The 21,834-nt window shown below is 41.7% G+C and overlaps 5 non-coding genes and 1 pseudogene across 5 annotated transcripts; 2 read left to right on the forward strand and 4 right to left on the reverse strand.

Moving 5' to 3' along the window:
- Positions 1–690: 690 nt before the first annotated feature.
- TRNAS-AGA lies at positions 691–772 on the reverse strand. Its single transcript has one exon. It is a non-coding gene; the product is annotated as a tRNA-Ser (tRNA).
- A 3,850-nt stretch (positions 773–4,622) lies between these two features.
- On the forward strand, positions 4,623–4,704 carry TRNAS-UGA. Its single transcript has one exon. It is a non-coding gene; the product is annotated as a tRNA-Ser (tRNA).
- Positions 4,705–6,592: 1,888 nt separating this feature from the next.
- TRNAQ-CUG lies at positions 6,593–6,664 on the reverse strand. The gene has a single exon. It is a non-coding gene; the product is annotated as a tRNA-Gln (tRNA).
- A 3,748-nt stretch (positions 6,665–10,412) lies between these two features.
- TRNAS-AGA lies at positions 10,413–10,494 on the reverse strand. The gene has a single exon. It is a non-coding gene; the product is annotated as a tRNA-Ser (tRNA).
- Positions 10,495–17,407: 6,913 nt separating this feature from the next.
- LOC100589984 lies at positions 17,408–19,920 on the reverse strand (annotated as a pseudogene).
- Positions 18,762–18,849, forward strand: TRNAR-UCU. The gene is given in 2 exon segments: positions 18,762–18,798; positions 18,814–18,849. It is a non-coding gene; the product is annotated as a tRNA-Arg (tRNA).
- Positions 19,921–21,834: the final 1,914 nt, after the last annotated feature.

Raw genomic sequence — 21,834 nt, forward strand, 5'->3', positions numbered from 1 at the left:
TAGTTGTTAATCACACAATGTGATTCTGCACCTGAGCTGATTATCGTTCCGTGCTCTGAATATAGTAACACCCTCACTTTCTTTTCAGTCCCTCTTGCCTCATCATCGTCCTGGACACCTGGACAAGCCAGTCTGGCTTGACGTCGTCAGTTCGTTTTTGTATGAATTCAAGGAAAATTGCCTTACTTAATATATTTAATTGCTTAGTTGTTTGCTTAATAATGCCCAAGTTATTCCCATCTTGGCGACCATATCTGAGTCTTTGCTTTCACTTGTATTTGATCCTGGATTTCCTGGAATTTCCTTTTCTGTGTGAATGAGGTTGTTTACTTGACTGAAGTATATCCCTAACAAGGGAACAATTCTGTGAGACGCAAACACTCTTAGCAACATTTTTTAAGGAAAGCTGCCTTCAAAACAGGGCATCGATTGCAGGAAACATGATAGCATCACCTTGGCTTTTCTTGGGGATAAAACACCAGTAAGACTCTGGTGGAATTACCTTTTTTTTTTTTTCAAATAAGTACACATTTTCCTCGTTGTTTCAGGAAGGTGGCAGAGTATTTTTAGTGGGCATATAAAGAGAAAAAGTCTGATCAGGTTGGAACAGCCGGGCTTCTTCCGGGAAGACAAAGTCAGGATATCCCATCTGATAAGGTGTTACATCCCATTTGCAAAGGGAAACGTTATCGTAGTCGGCAGGATTCGAACCTGCGCGGGGAAACCCCAATGGATTTCTAGTCCATCGCCTTAACCACTCGGCCACGACTACATGAAGAATGCTTTGCCCATTAACATAAGTCACTGTACTGAACTTTAGCTCTCTTGGAAAGGTCAAATTTTCTGCCAGAAATTGTATTTGCTGTCAATGTTTCTTATTCTTTGGCATTAGTTAAATGATTATCATGCTGTTGTTTCAAACTGACAAGTAACACTTTATCCTTGGACCTGGGAGGACCCCTTATTCTGACATTCTGATAGAAAGAGACTAAGCAGGATGCATTCCCAGAGATCAAGCTTCCTGCCCCTTCAGGGGATGGGGATGCAGGAGACACCCGCAACAACTGGGACACGCTCTAACATTCGCTGCAAAGTTTTGAGTTATGGCGACGATTTGAACAACTTCAAATGGCCATCGATGTTTGACTTTTAAAATAAATTTTGGAAGATCCATAGAATGGAAGCTTCTGCAACTGATAAAAGGAATGAGGTGCACTTCTATAACGCTTATATGAAATGTACTCCAGGATATACTTTTAGCAAAATAATGTTAGTCACTAACATGTATATAAGACCTCACATTTTGCTAAATACCCTCATTTATATATTTGGCCTCATTTAGTCTTTACATCATAAATAAGGAAATGAGGGGCTGGGATAAATATGCAAACCTACACAGCACCTGAGAATTAGATTTAGATCAGTAACCTAGACATCTTAGATGATGTTCACTGCTCTTTGCTCATGGACTCTATTTGTGCCTCCAGCATTATTTCTAAGTGCTCTACAGAAGCAAAATCAACAAGATTTTAAACATGTTTCTCAGGTATCCATTTATGAAACTAAACCGGTAAGCAGTGTATGCCAACGGTAAGCCTTAAAAGGGCGAGGCAATTGTCATCATCCAATATTTGTCAGTAAGCCAAACTGTCATTTCTCTACGTACCAGGATGTTACCGTTTAAGGAAGAGTACTCCACAAATATGAAATATGCAACTGGGGGAAAATTAGCTGATCCTGGTGTTAACCATTTTGTAGTATCTGAAGCAAGACTCAACCTTATTAATTTAGCTAGATTTATCCTGACATTTATGTGTTTTCGTCTTTTTGCATTTTTCTGTGCTGGACTCTCCCTAAGATTTTTGGAAACCTGGGTTCTGAGTTCTTCCCTTTCCCTGGGCTAGAGTGGCTGGAGGCTTTGGCTCTTGGGAATGGTCTCGCGTCCTTCACCAGAACTTAAGGGAATCACATTTGGCTGAAGAGTCGGAGACCTCTCCAGAGTCATCCTTTCCAGTTAGGCTAGAAACAAGCCCCCTCCTCACCTCGCAAGCCCGCGCCAGTCCAGTTTTAGCCGTTCCTTTGGAAGAGCAAGTCAGTTGAACGCCATCAAAGAGGCTCCTGATTTAGAGTTTAACTGTACTTAAACGCAGATGACTCCCCACTCTCATGCCTTGCCTTATTTCCCGTTGCTTTTCCCATTGGCATTTACAGACTTGAGGTTGCTTGGACTCTCAGTCAATACTCCCTTTCTGCGGGTTCGTGAGAATTAGGGGTGAACGTGGTGTCCGCGGATATCAGCGACTAGTGGGCAAGCTCTAGCTCCCAGGAACTTTGAGTCGCTTGTCTAGGAGTCCGGTATTGAATTGCAACACTAAGTACAATATTCTGGTTGTTGATGTGTTCTGAAAGAGCTCTTTCACTCATGAGGAGAGACCTGGACGAGACTCTGAAGACCAACTGCTTCTCAGCGCTCCACGCATCCGTTTTGAGTTCACCGCAGGATTTTACCTGCAAAAATTTTGCGTAGATTATGTCACGCTTATTGCCTCCTACTTTTGTCAGTGAACATTATGTCACAAACATTTTCCCAGAACTATTACAGTCTTCCAGTATGTCGTTTCTAGTGGCTTGGTAATGATCTATTAGGCAGATGGGGCAATAATAATAATAAACAACTCCCATTTTAATATCTATTTTTCACTATCACAATTAGAAATAAAAATAAAGATTCCTGTGTAGTATATGTTTTCCTTTGGTTAAGCTTATTTCCTGGCTGGGTGCAGTGGCTCACACCTGTAATCCCAGAACTTTGGGAGGCGGAGATGGAAGAATGGCTTGAGACCAGGGGTTTGAACCAGGAGTTTAAGACCAGGCTGGTCAACATAGTGAGGCGCCGCATTTCTATTTATAAAATATAAAACAAACAAACGAACAAACAAACAAATAAAAAGATTATTTCTCTGGGAGAGCGGTTCTGAAACTTCAGTGGGCATCGGAACCACCAGGATGACTTTTTTTTTTTTTTTTTTTCTTGAGACGGAGGCTTGCTCTGTCTCCCAGGCTAGAGTGCGGTGGCACGATCTTGGCTCACTGTAACCTCCGCCTCCCAGGTTCAAGAGATTCTCCTACCTCAGCCTCCCTAGTAGCTGGGACTACAGGCTCGTGCCGCCATGCCCAGCTAATTTTTTGTATTTTTAGTAGAGACGGAGTTTCATCACGTTAGCCAGGATGGTCTCGATCTCCTGACCTCGTGATCCACCCGCCTCAGCCTCCCAGAGTGCTGGGATTACAGGCGTGAGCCTCCGCGACCGGCAAGATGGCTTGTTAAAACAGACTGGTAAACACCCTCCTCCTCCCCCCCGCCCCCCCCCCACACACACACACAAACACGAACCACACCACTCCAGTTTCTGATTCTGAGATCTGAGTTCAAGCCCAAGAATTTGCATTTCTCCTAAGTTCCCAGGTGGTGCACAAGCTGCTGGGCGAGGACAGCACTTTGCGAAGACTGCCCAGGAACAAAGAACTTGAAAATAAATTTACTGTGTCAAAGGTTACAAACCGTTTCCAAGCCTAAACTGAAGATATAGCAAGTGCCGCAGTAATAAGACCAAATAATATTTGCAAGAGTACAACGAACGGAACACCCTTCTTACTATTTTAGAGGGAAAAACAAATATGGGCGCGCTTTCACTGTCAGAGACATTGCCGGCCTCGGTCATGGAGGTCACTTTCCCTTTGTATCTGGGGGGCCGACTCACTTCCATTCCCAGAATTCGGAGACTTTCCCCCGACATTTGTCTAAAAAGGAATCTGATTCAAGTCTACCCCTTATTTTTCCACTCTGACAATACTGTAGTATCTGAAGCAAGAATCAACCTTACTAATTTAGCTAGGTTTATCCTGACATTTACTTGTTTCCATCTTTTTGCGTTTTTCTGTACTGGACTCTCCCCAGGATATTTGGAAACCTGTGTTCTGAGTTCTTCCTTTTCCCCGGGCTCGGGTGGCTGAAGGCTTTGGCTCTTGGGAATGGTCTCGCGTCCTTCACCAGAACTGACGGGAATTATATTTACCTGAAGAGTCAGAGACCTCTCCAGAGTCATGTTTTCCAGTTAGGACAGAAAAAAGCCCCCTCCTCAGCTCGCACGCCCGCTCCAGTCCGGTTTTAGCCGTTCCTTCGGAAGAGTAAGTCAGTTGAATGTCATCGAAGAAGCTCTTGATTTAGATTTTAACTGTAGGTAAACGCAGATGACCCCATCCTCTCGTGCCTTCCCTTAATTCCCATTGCTTCTCCCACTGGTATTCAGAGGCTTGAGATTGCTTGGACTCTCAATTCAATACTCCCTTTCTGTGGGTTTGTGAGAATTAGGTGTGAACGTGGTGTCCGCGGATTTCAGCGGCTAGTGGGCAAGCTCCAGCGCCCAGAAACTTTGAGTCGCTTGTCTAGGAGTCCTGTGTTGAATTGCAACACTATGTACTATGTTCTGGTTATTGATGTGCTCTGAATGAGCTCTTTCGTTGATGAGCAGAGGCCCTGACGAGACTGAAGACCAACTACTTCCGAGCGCTCCACTCATCCACTATAAGTTTACCCCAGCCTTCAGCTGTGCCGTAGGTAGGTAGTCGTGGCCGAGTGGTTAAGGCGATGGACTTGAAATCCATTGGGGTTTCCCCGCGCAGGTTCGAATCCTGCCGACTACGGTTTTATCAGGTACAGTTCCCTTAGGTTTCCTCAAACTAATCTAATCAAAACTTACCCAAATTCCTGTACTCCATTTGCTGCTCTCCTACACAATCCTCCCACTGAATATTCAGATAATATCCTCTTTACTCAGTAAATGGAGACTACCTTATGTTGCTGTTACTTCAAAACTGGTATAAATCCCTCTGATCACGGCCAGCAAGACTTCAGCCTCTCCTGCACTAAATAGCGCCTTGGTATCCTCATAACTACAGTCAACTCAAAAGAAGTCAGGATTCACAAAAAGCTTTACCACTGACAGGTAACTTTCATTAAATACTTAGTATGTTCCAAGATATGAGTTAAGCACCAACAGAATATTTTTACCTGCATTTCACAGATGAAGAAACTACCCAATGCTGCACAATGAAATGGTATTTTAACTAAGGACTTCCAGATGGGGTCGTGAATTCAAGTTTTGTGAATTCCACTGGAGGCACCCCCCAAATTATCAAGTTGTTAGCAGATTCAGGGGTAGATTTATTAGTACCCAAAAGGGATAAATAGCAGGTCCTATTTTTCAAGTACTTACTACACATCACCATCAAGGTTTTTACATGGCTTATAATTTGTAAATCCTCACAACATAGTCATTGTACAGACTGGAAGATCCACAGGCATATACATATGGTCAAGGTCTCACAGCAAGAGGGCAGTAAGTTGTAACTTGAATTCATCTCTTGATTTTGGCTCCAAGACCCCGGCACCCAACAGGCGTCTCTGTCTTCTACCTGTACTGGGAATTAACACCACCCACCTCTATCATTCAGAGTTGGTTCACTGTTCTGACTTCATCCTGTCTCTACTGGTAATGAGGCCACAAAGTGGTATGATTTAAGCCGCTGGGTTTAGCCTGGGGTGGGATATTGCTGCCCATGAGGTGTTTGACGCTTGAGTTATCTTTGATGCAGGGCATACCGCTCATCAGTCTACAGGAGTTTGTCTGTTTTTGAGTAGGGTGTTTCTTAACAGTTTATAAAGAGCTTGCCAACACATTAGACCATTTAAGCTACTGAACACTAGAGCCTGATAGCAAAAAATACTTTTTCAGCCAACAGGATTTGGATGCACAGTACAAGACTGATTTGACAGAAAGATAAAAGACTATCTTGGCCCCAGAGATGGAGAGAAATTGTACTTATGTTGCATATATTAGAAGTAAGTGAGGTAAAAACAACAATGACAAAAAAAAAAAAGAAAAGAAAAACAACTCTACAAAGCAAAGAATTACAAAGTTGCCCAAATTTTGCATTCGTAGTAATGAAAATCTCAGCTCTCCTGCATAAAGACCCAAGAGCAGATTCTTTTTATCAGCACTTCCTACTTCCTCCATCACGTTCAGAGGACAAAAATGTTTCCGTGGACTTCACAAATTATTGAAAGAAACAATCCCTTCAGGACAGGCGCGATGGCTCACGCCTGTAATCCCAGTACTTTGGGAGATGGAAGCAGAAGGATAGCCTGAGCCCAGGAGTTCGAGACCATCCTGGGCAAAATAGCGAAAACCCTGTCTCCCACCAAAAAACAAACAAAAATTTAGCTGGCTGTGATGGTGCGCACCTGTAGTCCCAGCTACCTGGGATCACCTGAGCCTGGGGAGGTCGAGGCTGTAGTAGTGAGCTGTGATCCCGGAAAGTGGATTCTATTCCGCCTCCTCACCCAGAGGCAGATATATTGGGACTTGCATAGCTTCTCGGCCGTTTGATTAAGATCAAGTGTAGTATAGGGAGTTGTAGGGATTCACGGAAGATATCAGGCTGAAAATTGATTTTCGTAATTTACGTAGAGAGTGTTTTCCCTGGGGAAAACAAAAGGTAGGGAAAAAAATGCATACGTACATACTTGAGCAGGTTCCACCGAGACTTGAACTCGGATCGCTGGATTCAGAGTCCAGAGTGCTAACCATTACACCATGGAACCCCTCTTGGTAGTCTTCACCCAATAATTGCTCCTGCTGAGTTATAGGCGTTCTACTAAATGCATTTAATTTATCAAAGCAAAAATCCTTAGTTTATGCCCACTCAGAACACCCTTTCAAAGAAAACCCTGGGGGATCTATTTATTTTTGCCGATTACATTGATCCATAAAGTCTCCCTTTCCCCTAACCCCCAATTAACTCAGAAACTTGGTGGTCCTGAGCCTTGCATTCTTCATTAAGAAAAATTGAGCGACTTTTATACGTACCTGAACTGGACCGAACTTATTCTATTCTTTCTGCAATTTAATGCTTAAAAGCTAGATTAAGTGGATGCTTCTAGTCCCCCATAAAAACGGGGAAATTAAGTCTTGGAGAACTCATGTCTTATCTGCAACTCTGCTCAATTTCAGACACGGGATATTTTTCTCCGCATAGGTGAGTTATCGGGTTTATTGCCTCCAGGAAAACAACCTTTAATATCTTGATTCCAGGGAATTCACAAAATTATTGAAGGTTCCGTGCGATCGACTGAGAATTATTTAAATTTGGCCTTCTCTCTATCATGTAAACTGGTTGTAACAATTAAGAAAAAAATTACTCAAGTGAAATTAAGCATAAAGCTGCTAAAAAAAATCTCTTTAAATTGAGGCTGCGTGAGTCACTAACCTCAATGTTGTAAATTGGAGGCAAATCTGCACCTACGCATGAAGCTATAATTCTAGTCAAACCAGTTCCCTGTGTCTCCCTCGTCTCGGAGAGGTTATGATGATACAATTTTGGGAGACTATAGACACAGCCATTTCTAGGTCCGGTGGAGTCAGCTAGGTTAAGAACGAGGCTCTTAGCCGGGCGTGTTGGTGGGCGCCTGTAGTCCCAGCTACTCGGAAGGCTGAGGCAGAAGAATGGCGTGAATCCAGGAGGCGGAGCTTGCAGTGAGCTGAGATCGCGCCACTGCACTCCAGCCTGGGCGACAGAGTGAGACTCACTCTCAAAAAAAAAAAAAAAAAAAAAAAAAAAGAACGAGGCTCATTTTAAAGCAGAGGTTGATTGGAACCTTTACTGCAGCTTCTACTCAGCATCATCCAGAGTTTCTCATAAGATAAATTGTATTTGAATTGTATTTTCATCATTTCTTTTGAGGAAATACAACATCGGGGAATATCTTTATGACTTTGACCCAAGGAAATATTTTCTAGACTTGATGCTAAAAGCGTTAGTCGTAAAGGGCAATCCTTCCCATCTAGATCTTCAAGTCCTTCAGTTCTGAGAATTTTTCTTACATTTCTTGATAAAATTATCTTCCATTTTTCCTTTGTCTTGCTGGAACTCCCAGTAATCAGATGATATTGAATCTCTGGAATGGGTTGTTCAATTTTCTTTCCACTACTATTTTCCATCTTTGATGTTTTCCTACTGTTTTTGAAGTAATTCTAAACTGTAACTTCCAAAATTTTCATTAAATGTTTTTCTTTTCCCCTGCTACTTTATTCTTTATTTCTAGGAGATCTTGTTTCATTATCATAAAAAGATAGTATCCCAAGTTCCTATTTCCAGGTGAGATGAAATGTGTTTTACATTTTTTCTCCTATCAAACACAACTATAAGTTATGGGCAGAGTGCATGAGATAACTATTTGAAGACTCTGATAATAAAAGAGTGTAAGGATGGAAAAAGAACACCAGAATTATCCTATGTGTTCTCCCCAAATTGAGTATAGATGTAATGCAATTGCTATCAAAATTCCAGTAGAATTTTTTGGAGATAGAGAAAAGCTGATTCTAAACTTTATATGGATAGACGAAAGAATTAGAATAGCTAAATCAATTTTGAAAAAATGCAGTGAATAATCACATTACCTGGTTTTAAGATTTAATATAAACTTCAGTAATCAAGATAATAAGGTATTGGCAGAAATATAAACATATAGATCAATTGATCAGAATAGAGATTCCAGAAATAAATTTACACAAATATGGGGAATTGATTTTTGACAACGGTGCAAATAAAATAAATGAATAAATTAAAATTGTTCAACAAATAATATTGGGACAATGGGCTATCCATATGCAAAGGAAAGAAGGAACGAAGAGAAAAGGAGAGAAAGAAAGGAAGGAAAAAAAAGTAAGGAAGGCGTGGAAGGGGGAAGAGGAAGGAAAAGTGGAAGGAAGAAAGAAAAGAAATCCTAACGTAAATCTCACAATTTATACAAAAATTAACTAAGAAGTTGATCATATATGCAAATGTAAACATAAAACTATAAAACTGTTAAAGAAAACATAACAGAATATCCACATAACCTTGAGTTGGGTGATGAGTTCTTAGATATGGCACTTTCCAAAAAAGAAAAAAAAATACCTTGGACTTAATCAACTTTTAACACATTTGCTCTGCAAAAGAAATTGTTAAGACACTGAAAAAAATAAAGACTGGCAGAAAATATTTGTAAGTCATGTATCTGATAGAGAAATTGTATCTAGAATATATAAAGAAACCTTAAAACTCAACAATAAGAAAACAACCCAATAAAAATTGGGTAAAGGCATAAACACTTTACCAAAGAGAGTATAAGGATGACAAATAAGCACACAAAAAGATGTTTAACATCATTAGTCATTATGAAATGCAACTTTTTTTCACAATTGCCCCAAAGTGGAAACAAATGTCACACAACACAAATGTCCTTCAATGAGTGGATAAACTGTGGTACATCCGTGCAATGGAATTCTATTCAAGAGCAAAAAGGAATGAAATTTTGATATTTGTAACAACTTGGGAAAATCTTTATTTATTTCTTTTTTTTGAGACGGAGTCTTGCTCTGTAGCCCAGGCTGGAGTGCAGTGGCGCGATCTAGACTCACTGCAAGCTCCGCCTCCCGGGTTCGCGCCATTTTCCTGGCTCAGCCTTCCGAGTAGCTGGGACTACAGGCGCCCGCCACCACGCCCGGCTAATTTTTTGTATTTTTAGTAGAGACAGGCTTTCACCGTGTTAGCCAGGATGGTCTCAATCTCCTGACCTCGTGATCCGCCCGCCTCGGCCTCCCAAAGTGCTGGGATTACAGGCGTGAGCCACCGCTCCCGGCCAACTTGGGTAAATCTTAAGGCATTATGCTAAGTAAAAGAAGCTGATCTCAAAAAGTTACATACTGTATGATTCCATTTCTACGACATTTTCCAAAAGGCCAAAATATACAAATGGAAAGAGTATTTATGATTGTCAGCTGCTATGTGTGGGATTAGGATGAAACTATAAAGGAACAGTGCTAGGGAGGCTTACAGATTGATAGAACTGATGTGTATCCTGACATGGTAATGGCTATGTGTATATACGTATAAGTGCTTTTTAAAAGTCAATTTTACTTAATACTTTTTAAAAATACAGATAGCTCCGATTTGTGGCATAGACTATATATACTCCATGGTTTCTGTGAGAAACACTTTCACCAAGCTCTTGAAAGAGCTAACTTTGAGCAGGGTTTGGAGGAGAGAAAACCCAGTGAGACCCTGGAGCAGTGCACGTTGCCAGTGAAGGAGGATTACTGAGGTTACTAGTTTATTTACTTCGGGCAGCTCAGCGACATTTTGACAGCAAACACATACACCGCCAGGGTAGAATTAGAGAGTGGATAACGATGATATAAGTGCTCCTGTCGTTCCGCCTTACATTAACCAGAGGGGCGAAAGATGATACAAGTGCTCCTGTATTTTCCATATTACATTAACCTGACCCCATTTTACGGTAAAATATTAAACGTAGTCAGCAGGATTCGAACCTGCGCGGGGAGACCCCAATGGATTTCTAGTCCATCGCCTTAACCACTCGGCCACGACTACAGACATGACAGCAGGGCCACAGACATAACAGAACTTTGGAAGCACTAAGATGAGTGTATCCACCACACAAGCATCTTTATTTTGAACAAACCGGGTCAATTCAACAACCAGCTCTCCTGGGGGCAAGTTTGGCTCCGTACTGGTTGCTGGAGTCATCGAAACTGAAAACAAATTTACTCACCACGGAGGTGGAGCCCGGCCTTAATCCTAGTTTTAAACCTGAGATCTTCTGCTAGACAATGAGACCTTCTGCTAGAACTTCCAGGAGACCAGCCTCCTCGCTGAATGACACCGTTGCTTAATGGATTTCAGAGAAGGAAATACTCCCTCAGCTTAACTGAGGGAGAGAAAAACGATACAGAAAACCTCTGGATCTTCTCACTTGGTGTCCTTAAGCCCCTAAATGTAAACCTAAAATATTTATCTCGTTGTGTTTGGGAAATTGTTTTGCAAATGACAATGTGCTTTCACTTTCCAGACGGATTAAGAAGAAATTTGCAAGTAAAGCCAGCCCGTGAGTTCTTTTCCTGGGAAATCCTAGATCCTAATAGATCCTAGTTACTTTCTAAAAAATTGACTATTTGGTCTAATTTTGTGAACAATCCAATGGTTGATCAAACCAAATTTAACCAATAAAGCACATTTCCAGTTCTCCTTTTTATGTTTGTAACTCACCAGTTCCTTTAGCAGAATGTCCAGATGCTCTATAGAAATGAAATGAAATTAAAAAAACAAAAACAAAAAAAAACAAAACTATAAATATGGATGCCAGATCCCAAGATGCATAGATGTACAGTTCCCACTTTATGGTCAGAAAAATGTTAATCGGCAAAATGAATTTGATGCATCTTGAGACAGCCAATTGTTTGGTTTTAATATATGATATTTAACCGGAAGTAACAAAGTGCCTTTTACATAGCATTCTATTTAATTCATATATCACTGAGAAAGTTTTTTTTCCAGAGAACTAAATCTTTTTCAAAATCAAATAATTTCCTTTTATCTGTACCTAGAGAAGGTTAATTATGTCATGACTGATAAATAGAATAAATGTGGTCATGGAAAGTAAGAATGCATCACACTTACTTTCTATATATAGATCTTTATATCGAACCAGAGCATTACTAATGTGTTTTTCTATTGGCCATCTTTGGAAAACGTCCAGTCATTTGCTTTAAAAGATTGTATAATGTATTTTAAATCTTTATTTTCAGCTGGGCGCGGTGGCTCACACCTGTAATCCCAGCACTTTGGGAGGCCAAGGCGGGTAGATCACCTGAGGTTAGGAGTTCCAGACCAGCCTGACCAATATGATGAAGCCCTGTCTCTACTAAAAATACAAAAATTAGCTGGGCGTGGTGGCGTACGCCTGTAATCCCAGCTACTCGGGAGGCTGAGACAGGAGAACTGCTTGAACTCGGGAGGGGGAGGTTGCAGTGAGCCGAGATTGCGCCATTGCACTCCAGCCTGGGCAACTTGAGTAAAACTCCATCTCAAAAATAAATAAATAAATATTTATTTATTTTCTGTCTGTCCCTTTAGGACTATTTTTGGAGCAGGCCTCTGTCATGAGGGTTTCTGAAAAATTATTTGAAAGTTGCAATCTTTTGTGATGAATAAAAAGTTTATAAGAATTTTTAATCAAAATATATATGCAAAATAATGTTTAAAGTTCGATTAAATAGTCTCAGATGAGAAGGACAAAGAAGGCTTCATGAATTCTACAAACCTCTAAGTGCTCATTAGAGGTAACATGCTCATTAGAGGAATTATTTCAGTAACAAATTCAAAAAGCATATGATTGTGAAGGTTACTGAACAAGACAGTTGATCAAACCAAGGACTACTTAAGGAAAACTTTCAACGACATCAAAGTCCTTGGATCTACATTTCGAGGATTCATCTTTCTTGTGTCAATATGTAAAATAAATATCGTTCTTTCTTTCTCTCTCTTTCTCTTTTCTTTCTTTTTTGAGACGGAATTTCGCTCTTGTTGCCCAGGCTGGAGTGCAATGGCATGATCTCGCCTCACTGCAACCTCCGTCTCCCGGGTTCAAGCTATTCTCCTGCCTCAGCCTCCCGAAGTAGCTGAGATTACAGCCATGCGCCACCACGCCCGCTAATTTTGTATTTTTAGTAGAAACAGGGTTTCTCTATGTTGGTCAGGCTGGTGGCGAACTCCCAACTTCATGTGATCCGCCCACCTGGGCCTCCCAAAGTGTTCGGATTAGAGGCGTGAGCCACCGCTCCTGGTCTTAATCTTAATTAATTAGAAAAACTTGCCGGGCGCGGAGGCTCACGCCTGTAATCCCACCATTTTGGGAGGCTGAGGCGGGTGAATCATCTGAGGACGGGAGTTCGAGACCAGCCTGACCAACAAGGAGAAACCCCATCTCTACTAAAAATACAAAAAAATTAGCTGGGCGTGGTAGCACATGCCTGTAATCCCAGCTACTCGGGAGGCTAAGGGAGGAGAATCGTTTGAACCTGCGAGGCAGAGGTTGCGGTGAGCCGAGATCGCGCCACTGCACTCCAGCCTGGGCAACAAGAGCGAAACTCCTAAAAAAAAAAAAAAAAGAAAGAAAGAAAAAGAAAAACTTGCGTAATGATAGCTAACTCACACTTGGGGGTGTGGAGGGGAGGAGAAAGAACACTCATAATCCCACCTCCCCAAAACCAGCAATAGTAGCACATTGGTCTCTTTTCCTCCTCTCCCCATATTTTGAAGTCATATAGAATACAAAGTGTGCCGACATCCTCCAGCCAAAAATATTCAGAAATACACCTGTAGTTAAACAAATTAGATTTATTATTCCTTACAGCAAGCAAGAACACACAACATAAAGAAGCGTAGGGCATCTCCGTAAGAGTATTATAAAGTATTAATACTTACAGGATCTACACATCTTGTGTTAGGTGATTTTAGGGGAAGTTTTAAAGAAGCAGAGATTGTTCTTGATTAGATGCTGTCTGAAAGCAGGGGGTAATTCTGTAATTAGATAGCTTAACAGATCTTATCTAGAAGGAGGAAAAACAGACCTAGACTAGCTTCTTGGAAAAACTGTTCTCTGGGACTGTGCGTTTTCTTTTGGCTCCTATGTCCTCCCTCCCTTGGAAAGAGATTTCTTTGGAACACTCATCCCTCCTTCACTAAGGAACAGAGAGTGAACTTCTTCTGAAGGGGAGACAGTCCCAGAATCCTTTTTCAGTTAGGCTCCTCTGGTCAGCTCTTTACAGACTCTGCCGGCTTTCCTGTTCGAATGCACTTTTGTTTTGGGGGTTTTTTTTTTTTTTGGTCTGTTTGTTTTTTGAGACGAAGTCTCACTCTGTCGCCCAGTCTGGAGTGTGCAGTGGCGCGATCTTGGCTCACTGCAACTTCCACCTCCCTGGTTCAAGTGTTTCTCGTGCCTCCGTAGCTCAAGCCCACCGCCTTTGTTTAGTAGAGGTCAATGGCTGGAATCCACAGGACGCCGCCCCACCACGGCCGCAGCCTAATGTTTTTGTATTTTTAGTAGAGATGGGGTTTCACCATATAAATGAGAAAAAAAAAACCAATGGGATTGGTTTAAACTCCTGATCCTAAATTGATCTTTTTTTTTTTTTTTTTTTTTTTTTTTTTCGATCCCTGCCAGCTGGATCCGCGTCGGCTCGCTCAAAGTGTTGGGATTACAGGCGTGAGCCACCACGCCGCCCGGCCTCAAATTTCATGTTAGTAAAAATTATGTCAAATGCCTCCCTTCTGCAGCGTAGAGACCACAGAGGGAAATTCTTTGATGTAATCTGTACCCTCCCTACCTCCTCCATCACTTTAGAGAATGAGAGCCTTTCTGTGGGCTTCATAAAAGACTCAGTAAAAAGAAAAAGAGATTCGGAGGCTTATTGGTTGGTTTTCAATTCTGAAGAAGGAAGGGTGGTTCCTCTCCAAGAACTAAGGGCTCCATGGGCAGTGTAGTCCGTGGAAGAAACCAAGTTCTGAGAAAGCAATGCCGGCAGGAAGGGAAGAGGGGAGTGGGAAGTGAGTGTGCCCCGAAACCCTTGATAAGTAACCTGGGCTTCGAGGCTCTAGGGATGCAAGAAGTTTTCCCCTCAGATCAATCTTCAGCTCCGGTTTAAAATTCCTTTCTGCGTTGCGTTTTTGCGAACAGTTCAGAGCTCGTATTTTGCTTTGTTTTGCTTCCTGCAAATTTCAGAATTAATTACAGCATTTTCTTTTCTGGATGCGATATAAAGTTGAGAGGTTATCGGGCCAGAGAAGTTCCTCACTGTCTATAGTTAACTAGTGTGTAGGGACGAATGAATGATCTTAAGGCTCTTAACCGTGGGATTCGATCTCGCCGTGGAGGCATGGATTCTAACCCTCCAGTGACGGTCGTATTTGTTTCTGTCACATTGCACCAAGCCATCTTTGGGTCGCGGATCACCTGAGATTTCTTCTCTTGCCTCCACGATTCTCCTCCCGTTTCTCAGACCACAAATGGTCCCCCGTTTCACGTCGCCAAACTTGGATTCTCCCGCGCTTGAGCGTCACTTTCAACGACTTCATTCCTTTCTGTCCAGGACGACAAGAAGCCACTTAATTCACCGCCCTAATGGAGCAAGTACCGCTGGGCCACACTGTCTCACTGAAAGGCGGAAAAGCAAAGAAAATGGCGTTTTTATATCTCAGTCCAAACAGCCGCTAAAAGAAACTTCCCAAGTTAGAAAACCTGGGAGCGTTCTAAAGCCACCTGGACGCAGTAAATTTGTGCCACAATGTCATCGTTTGCTCTGTGAGCTTGTTGACAAAACGCACGAAACTCGTTCTTAAACACAAACAAAAAACACAGATGTGAACAAGAACGAACAAGAAGGGCCTATCTTTCAAGAGAAAACTCTAGACTGGAGCTAAAGGAAAGGGACTTACGGGGCTCGGCTATGTATTAAAAGTACCATCCAATGTCAAATGTTGGAAGTTCCTCAAATTCCATTCTGTGAAATCAACTTTCCCAAGCATGGATTTGGAGAGGCCAGATTAAATGAGATATGAATTTTGACCCTTGGTCAAATTATTCTTTTTCCCCCCACATGTATACATTTAATAACATGAAAGCTATGAAAGATGCAAAAACACAAAATGAACTTAATATCCCTTTTACACCCAATATTAGTGGGGGCAATGAACACACAACTAAAGCAATAAAATATCTTTGGAAAACAGGAAGGGAAGGGCCCAAGCTTGATCAGAGAAACCCAACAATTGCTAAAATATCAGTGCAGCGTTTAGTGAAGTTCCTTCTGCCAGTGGCTCCCATATGTCCATATCTTGGAATGCTTTTGGCTGGTGCTTCAAGAACAGATCACGGACCTGGCCTCCTAGCTTCCCCAAAGGAATTCCTGCAGAAGACTATGGGAAAAGCTTCTTTGTGATCTTCTTGGTTTGGAATGATGGAAAACATGAGAAGTGAAAGGTATCCTCTCATCCCCAGAACACCACCATGATAGCGAGGATAATGATTCAATTGAATTTCTTTTTTTAATTGTATTTTTATGTTTTTCTAATAACCTTAACATGTACATTTTTTGTCTAATAACCTTAAGATGGAAGTTTGAAATTTGCATAATGCTTTATACTTTTTCAAAGCATTTTCACGTTATTTTATTTTATTTATTTGTTTGAGATGGAGTCTGGCTCTGTCGCCCAAGCTGGAGTGCAGTGGCGCCATCTCCGCTCACTGCAACCTCCGCCTCCCAGGTTCAAGCGATTCTCCTGCCTCAGCCTCCCAAGTAGTTGGAACTATAGGCATGTGCCACCATGCCCGGCTTATTTTTGTATTTTTAAGTAGAGATTGGGTTTCACCATGTTGGCCAGGCTGGTCTCGAATTCCTGACCTAGGGTGATTCGCTCACCTCAGCCTCCCAAAGTGCTGGGATTACAGGCATGAGCCACAGCGCCCGGCCTCATGTATGGTATTTTAATCAGCCCATGCAATAGCCTTTTGACTTACAACAAAGAAAGCAGAAACCATAAGGAACTTGCCTTAGATCATACAGCCAGGTAGTGGAGGACAATGGGGCAAGCAGCCACAGTGCATGGTTGGCCCAGCATTTCCAGCCCATCACTAAATAGCTCTCTATCCTGTTATCACCTTCTTGGACTTCTCACTCTCCATATCCAAGCTGCTTGTCAGTTCACAATGCAATCTAACTATAGATATAGTTTTCAAAAGGAGAAAAATACAAATCCTTCTTTGACAAGTACATAAAGATGCAAAAATAATTGTGGCACTCTTCCTTATTGCTTGTTTATGGATGTCTTTCCCAGATAAAAACACCTTGCTGGGGAATAATCCTGCTGGAATAATTCCCCAGTCCTGCTGGGGAATAATCCATTGAACTGTTATTTCTTTGTACACAGAATATTCCTCAGTAATAGCAGGACCCTCACAACAGGAAATTATTTGCTAAATATTTCCCACTGTCTCACAGCGTGATCTGTCAATTTTTCCCAGACATAAAGCATCTGGGCTGGTATGATAAAACACAGTAAATTAAAAAAGATATTCCCCAGATGTAGAAGAGGACACCTGTCCTCAGGAGTCTGTCACGGGGCCAGCTGGGGACATTCGTATTTCCCAAGGCCCTTTTCCAGCTGCATCTCGCCATAGCTTTTATATGACCGGATAGCTGCATAAATCGCTAAAAAGATAGCCATGGAGAAGTAGTGGTGACTCCATGCTATGTGGTCACGTGATGATTTTCAAGGCCTGCTCATAGAAAAATGTGGTGGGATGATCCACTTCCCAGTGTTTTCACTCAGGTGAAGGACTTCACAGGACTTCACACTTCTTCAGTGTAGGACTCATTCTCTTCTCCAGTGTGGCAGACACACCACTGAGTCCTCAGATTTAGGGAAAAAAAATCTGTAGAAATCCTGCTTATACCAGTTCTGTCTTGCAAAGAGTTACTGGCCCCAAATGTTTATTTGGGGAGGTAACTGGGAGAAAAGCTCATTCCATGCCAGGTTTAGAAAAATATGGGTAAATACTCTGTAGTCATGCAAACTTACAAGTGAAAATGATGAGTGTTAAGCAGCAAACGACCAGAGACAACAACAGCAAAATCCCAACTCTGCGTTTCTTTTTCTTTTTTCTTTCTTTCTTTTCTTTTTTTTTTTTTTTTTTTTTTTTTTTTTTTTGAGACAGAGTCTCACTCTGTCACCCAGGCTGGGGGTGCAGTGGTGCAGCCTCGGCTCACTGCAACCTCTGCCTCCCTGGTTCAAGCGAATCTCCTGCCTCAGCCTCCTGAGTGGCTGGATCTACAGGCACGCACCACCATGCCCGGCTAATTTTTGTATTTTCAGTAGAGATGGAGTTTCACCATGTTGGCCAGGCTGGTCTCGAACTCCTGGCCTCGTGGCCTCCCAAAGTGCTGGGATTACAGGCGTGAGCCACCGCGCCCGGCTCCAGCTTTGTATTTCTTAAAATTCTCTACGGTGTTTAGGGCATCCTGTCACTCTCAGGATCACCTTGAACTTAGGTTTCTCTGCCCTTCTGGTGCCTGCAGAGTGCACTTGTATGACCACGGGTTGCTGCTGGTAGTGTTTTGGATCTTCAGGGAATAGGATCTTTTACTGGGACCCCAGAAGAGCCATTTTGGCCCTTCTGATAATAGCGCTGTCCTCTGAGGCGCAGATCTTCCTGGGGTGCCTCCACCCTCTCTTCACCGCCCTCCAATAGCTTGACCCCGGAGACCATGTAGGGGACCTCCGGTTCCCAGGGGACGGTGCAGGGCAAGTCCACATCCTCAGAGCAAGCCACCTGCACCTCCCATGTTGCGGGCGCCAGGCTATAGGGTTTACTGGTTTATTATAAAGGATATCGCAAAGGATACAAATGAAGAGGCACGCAGGGCAAGGTATGGGAGAAGGGCTGCCGAGCTTCCAAGCACTCTCTGGGCCTGCCAGCCTCCAGAAACCTCCACGTGTTCAGCTGTCCGGAAGCTCTCCAATAATTCTGGAGAGGGAGTCTCGCTTTTTTTTTTTTTTTTTTTTTTTTTTTTTTTTTTGAGACGGAGTCTCGCTAAATTATTCTTTATCTCATGGCCCAAGTGAAAATAGTTATTGAAAGGCTCAGTAACTCCTCCGTGTCAGGGATTGCGTATCCCTTGTGTTGTCTCATTTTTGTGTTTATTGAACTTTCACGGTGGCTGGAGCAGAATGTTTTCAGGAAACTTATTACATGAATAGCCAAATTAATTAGGAACCTCAGGATGAAAGGTGGAGCGCAAGCAGGCTCTGTGGCGCAATGGATAGCGCATTGGACTTCTAGCCCTAAATCAAGAGATTCAAAGGTTGCGGGTTCGAGTCCCGCCAGAGTCACACGTTGTATTTTGTGATTTGAGTGGATACCTGCGCCAGTAATTTCTCCTTATATTAATTAATTGGACGTTTTATCCAGTCAGCGAATCCCATTTTCCTGTAATTTATTTTCTGCTTGTAGTGTTAACATCTGAGGAGCTTCTTCAGAAACATTGCCATGTATAGACGTCTACAGTCGCTAGATGACCAAATCAAAGGGAAAATAATAAAAGTTGGATATTAAAATGAACACCAGTAACTGTTTCTTCCTTATGAAAAACAACTTTCTGGGGCAGATAAACTTATCGTTATCCCAGCCTCTGCTTGAGAATTGCTGGCAGATGTTCTAAACTGTGCCTGTAAGAATTCTGCAGCTTCCATTTGGAAACACGTCAGTTTTCTAGCTGGTAAAAACTCAAGACTCAAGTCTGCTCTTCATCTCATCCTTAACCTCAATAAGTGATCGTTGGTAGTGCAAATATTTCAGCTCTAAGAAATTAATTAAAATTAAATTCGCTTTTAAATGAAATATTGTGGGTGAGGATGTCTAGCACTGATTTTGATCCAAAACAAAGACCGGTAAAAGTCCTCCCTCCACCCAATTGTACAAATAGAGCTGGAAAATGTCTCCTTTTCATCCTAGAACACTAATTCCTTAATTCCCTCCACTGGTGCCTAGTTTCAAGTATCCTGTGTGTCTTCCCAGAAATTTTATATGTATGTTAACATTAATAATATGTAATATATTTCTGGGAAGATGCATATATATGCATATATGTATACACACATTATATATACACATACAGATGTATATCTCCACTCATCTTTGACTGTAGTGATATCATTTAACATATGTAGTGTTATTTCATTCTTTATATGAATTACATAATATTCCATAGTATGGATTGTATCATTATATTACAAACACGTCGCACCTTAAATCCAGATTGCCTGCCATCAGGTGGTCTGGCCCACTGTCACTGAAAGGTCTTGAAAAGGCTCTTTTGTTTGTGGAGGGTGAGAAATAGAGGAAAGATACCTTCTTGCCAACCACAGACCTGCTGTATTTCCAGCAATGCCTGTGCCTGGCATGCTTCCATGTGGAATAAAGAGAGAATTGATCAACCTCTGCCTTTGCTTGCTTAACAAAATAAATCCCCCAATAAAGCCTTTTTTAAAAACCATGCCAAGCCGGGCGCGGCGGCTTACGCCTGTAATCCCAACACTTTGGGAGGCCAAGGCGGGTGGATGACGAGGTCAGGAGATCGAGACCATCCTGGCTAACAAGGTGAAATCCCGTCTCTACTAAAAATACATTAAAAAAAAAAACTAGCTGGGCCTGGTAGCAGGGGCCTGTAGTCCCAGCTACTCCGGAGGCTGAGGCAGGAGAATGGCGTGAACTCGGGAGGCGGAGCTTGCAGTGAGCCGAGTTCGCACCACTACACTCCAGCCTGGGTGACAGAGGGAGACTCTGTCTCAAAAACAAACAAACAAAACAAACAAACAAAAAAATATGCCATTTGACATGGTGGATTTTCCCCTCACCTTGCACAACAATTTGGAAATGATGTGCCCTTTCACTAAGATCAGCTAATGTCATGACTCACCATATGTAGAATATTTATTATCCACTACATACTCCTCTTCTTATGATATAAATTACATCTAGTCAGGTCAGGCAATGAAAGGGGGTGTGATAGATTCACAGCTTCTTACCCCTGTTTATTCCTGTATAGATTTCTCAGTAAATTATACTCTCTTACTCAAGCTGCAATGCCACCTTTATCATGTATTAAATTTACACATATGTGCAGATGATTTCTGAGGTCTCTGTTCTATGACATTTTGTTTATCCTTGCACCAACAATGCATGCTCTAAATGTCTTGAGACTTCTAGTAAGTCATGATACTTGGTGTGGTAAATGCCACTATCTTTTCCCTCTTCAAAATTCTCTTGACTGATGTAATCACCCAGCTCACATTTTCTGTTTCTCTTTTCTCAAGTATTACAAGCTGGCATTGTCTGTTTCCAAAACACTGGTATCTAAGAGCTGTATTATATATTTTTTCTATTTTTCTAATTTTTTTTATAGCCAGAGGACAATTCTCCTAGCAATTCATTTTTCACGAGTGGAATCAGAATTTTCATTTTCAAAAAAATGCACCATGGGCCAGGCAAGGTGGCTCATGCTTGTGATCCCAGCACTTTGGGATGCTGAGGCTATTGGATCACTTGAGCTCAGGAGACCAGCCTGGGCAACATGGTGAAATCACGTCTCCACTAAAAATACAAAAATTAGTTGGGCATGATGGCACATGCCTAAAATTCCAGGTACTTGGGAGGCTGAGGCATGAGAATTGCTTGAACCTGGGAGGCAGAGGTTGCAGTGAGCTGAGATTGTGCCACTGCACCACTCCAGCCTAGGCAACAAAGCAAGACTCTCTCAAAAAAAAAAAAAAAAAAAAAAAACACCACAGAGATCATCAATTCTTTTGAATATCTCATAGTATTTTGTTAAATTTTTTGATTACTTAATCTAAGACCATCTTAATCAATTGATTAATTTATTTTTATCTATATAGCCTATTCCCTATATCATTCTTTTTCATAGGAAACCATTCTAATGAATTAAATGTTTACATTTTACGATAATGTTTTCTAGAAGAATATATAATGATATTTTATGCATGTCTTTTTATATTCTATAAATTACATTTTATGTACATATCATTCAATTTCTGACTTTTTCCACAATCATCATTATTTTATTTATATGACATTTAAATGCCAAAATCAATACCTCATAGTATATTTCTGTGATGGTAAATTTTATGTGACACCTTGCATGGACCACAGGATACCCAGATTAAGCATTATTTCTGGGTATGTCTGTGAGGACATTTCTGGATGAGATAAGCACTTTTCCGTCACCCTCTCTCAGGTCTCTGCCAGTTAGGCCTAAATTGTCTAAATTAATTAATTGTCTAAATCAATTAATCAATAAT

The sequence above is a fragment of the Nomascus leucogenys genome, chromosome 22a, assembly GCF_006542625.1.
Source record: "Nomascus leucogenys isolate Asia chromosome 22a, Asia_NLE_v1, whole genome shotgun sequence".
In the NCBI taxonomy this organism is placed as follows: domain Eukaryota; kingdom Metazoa; phylum Chordata; class Mammalia; order Primates; family Hylobatidae; genus Nomascus; species Nomascus leucogenys.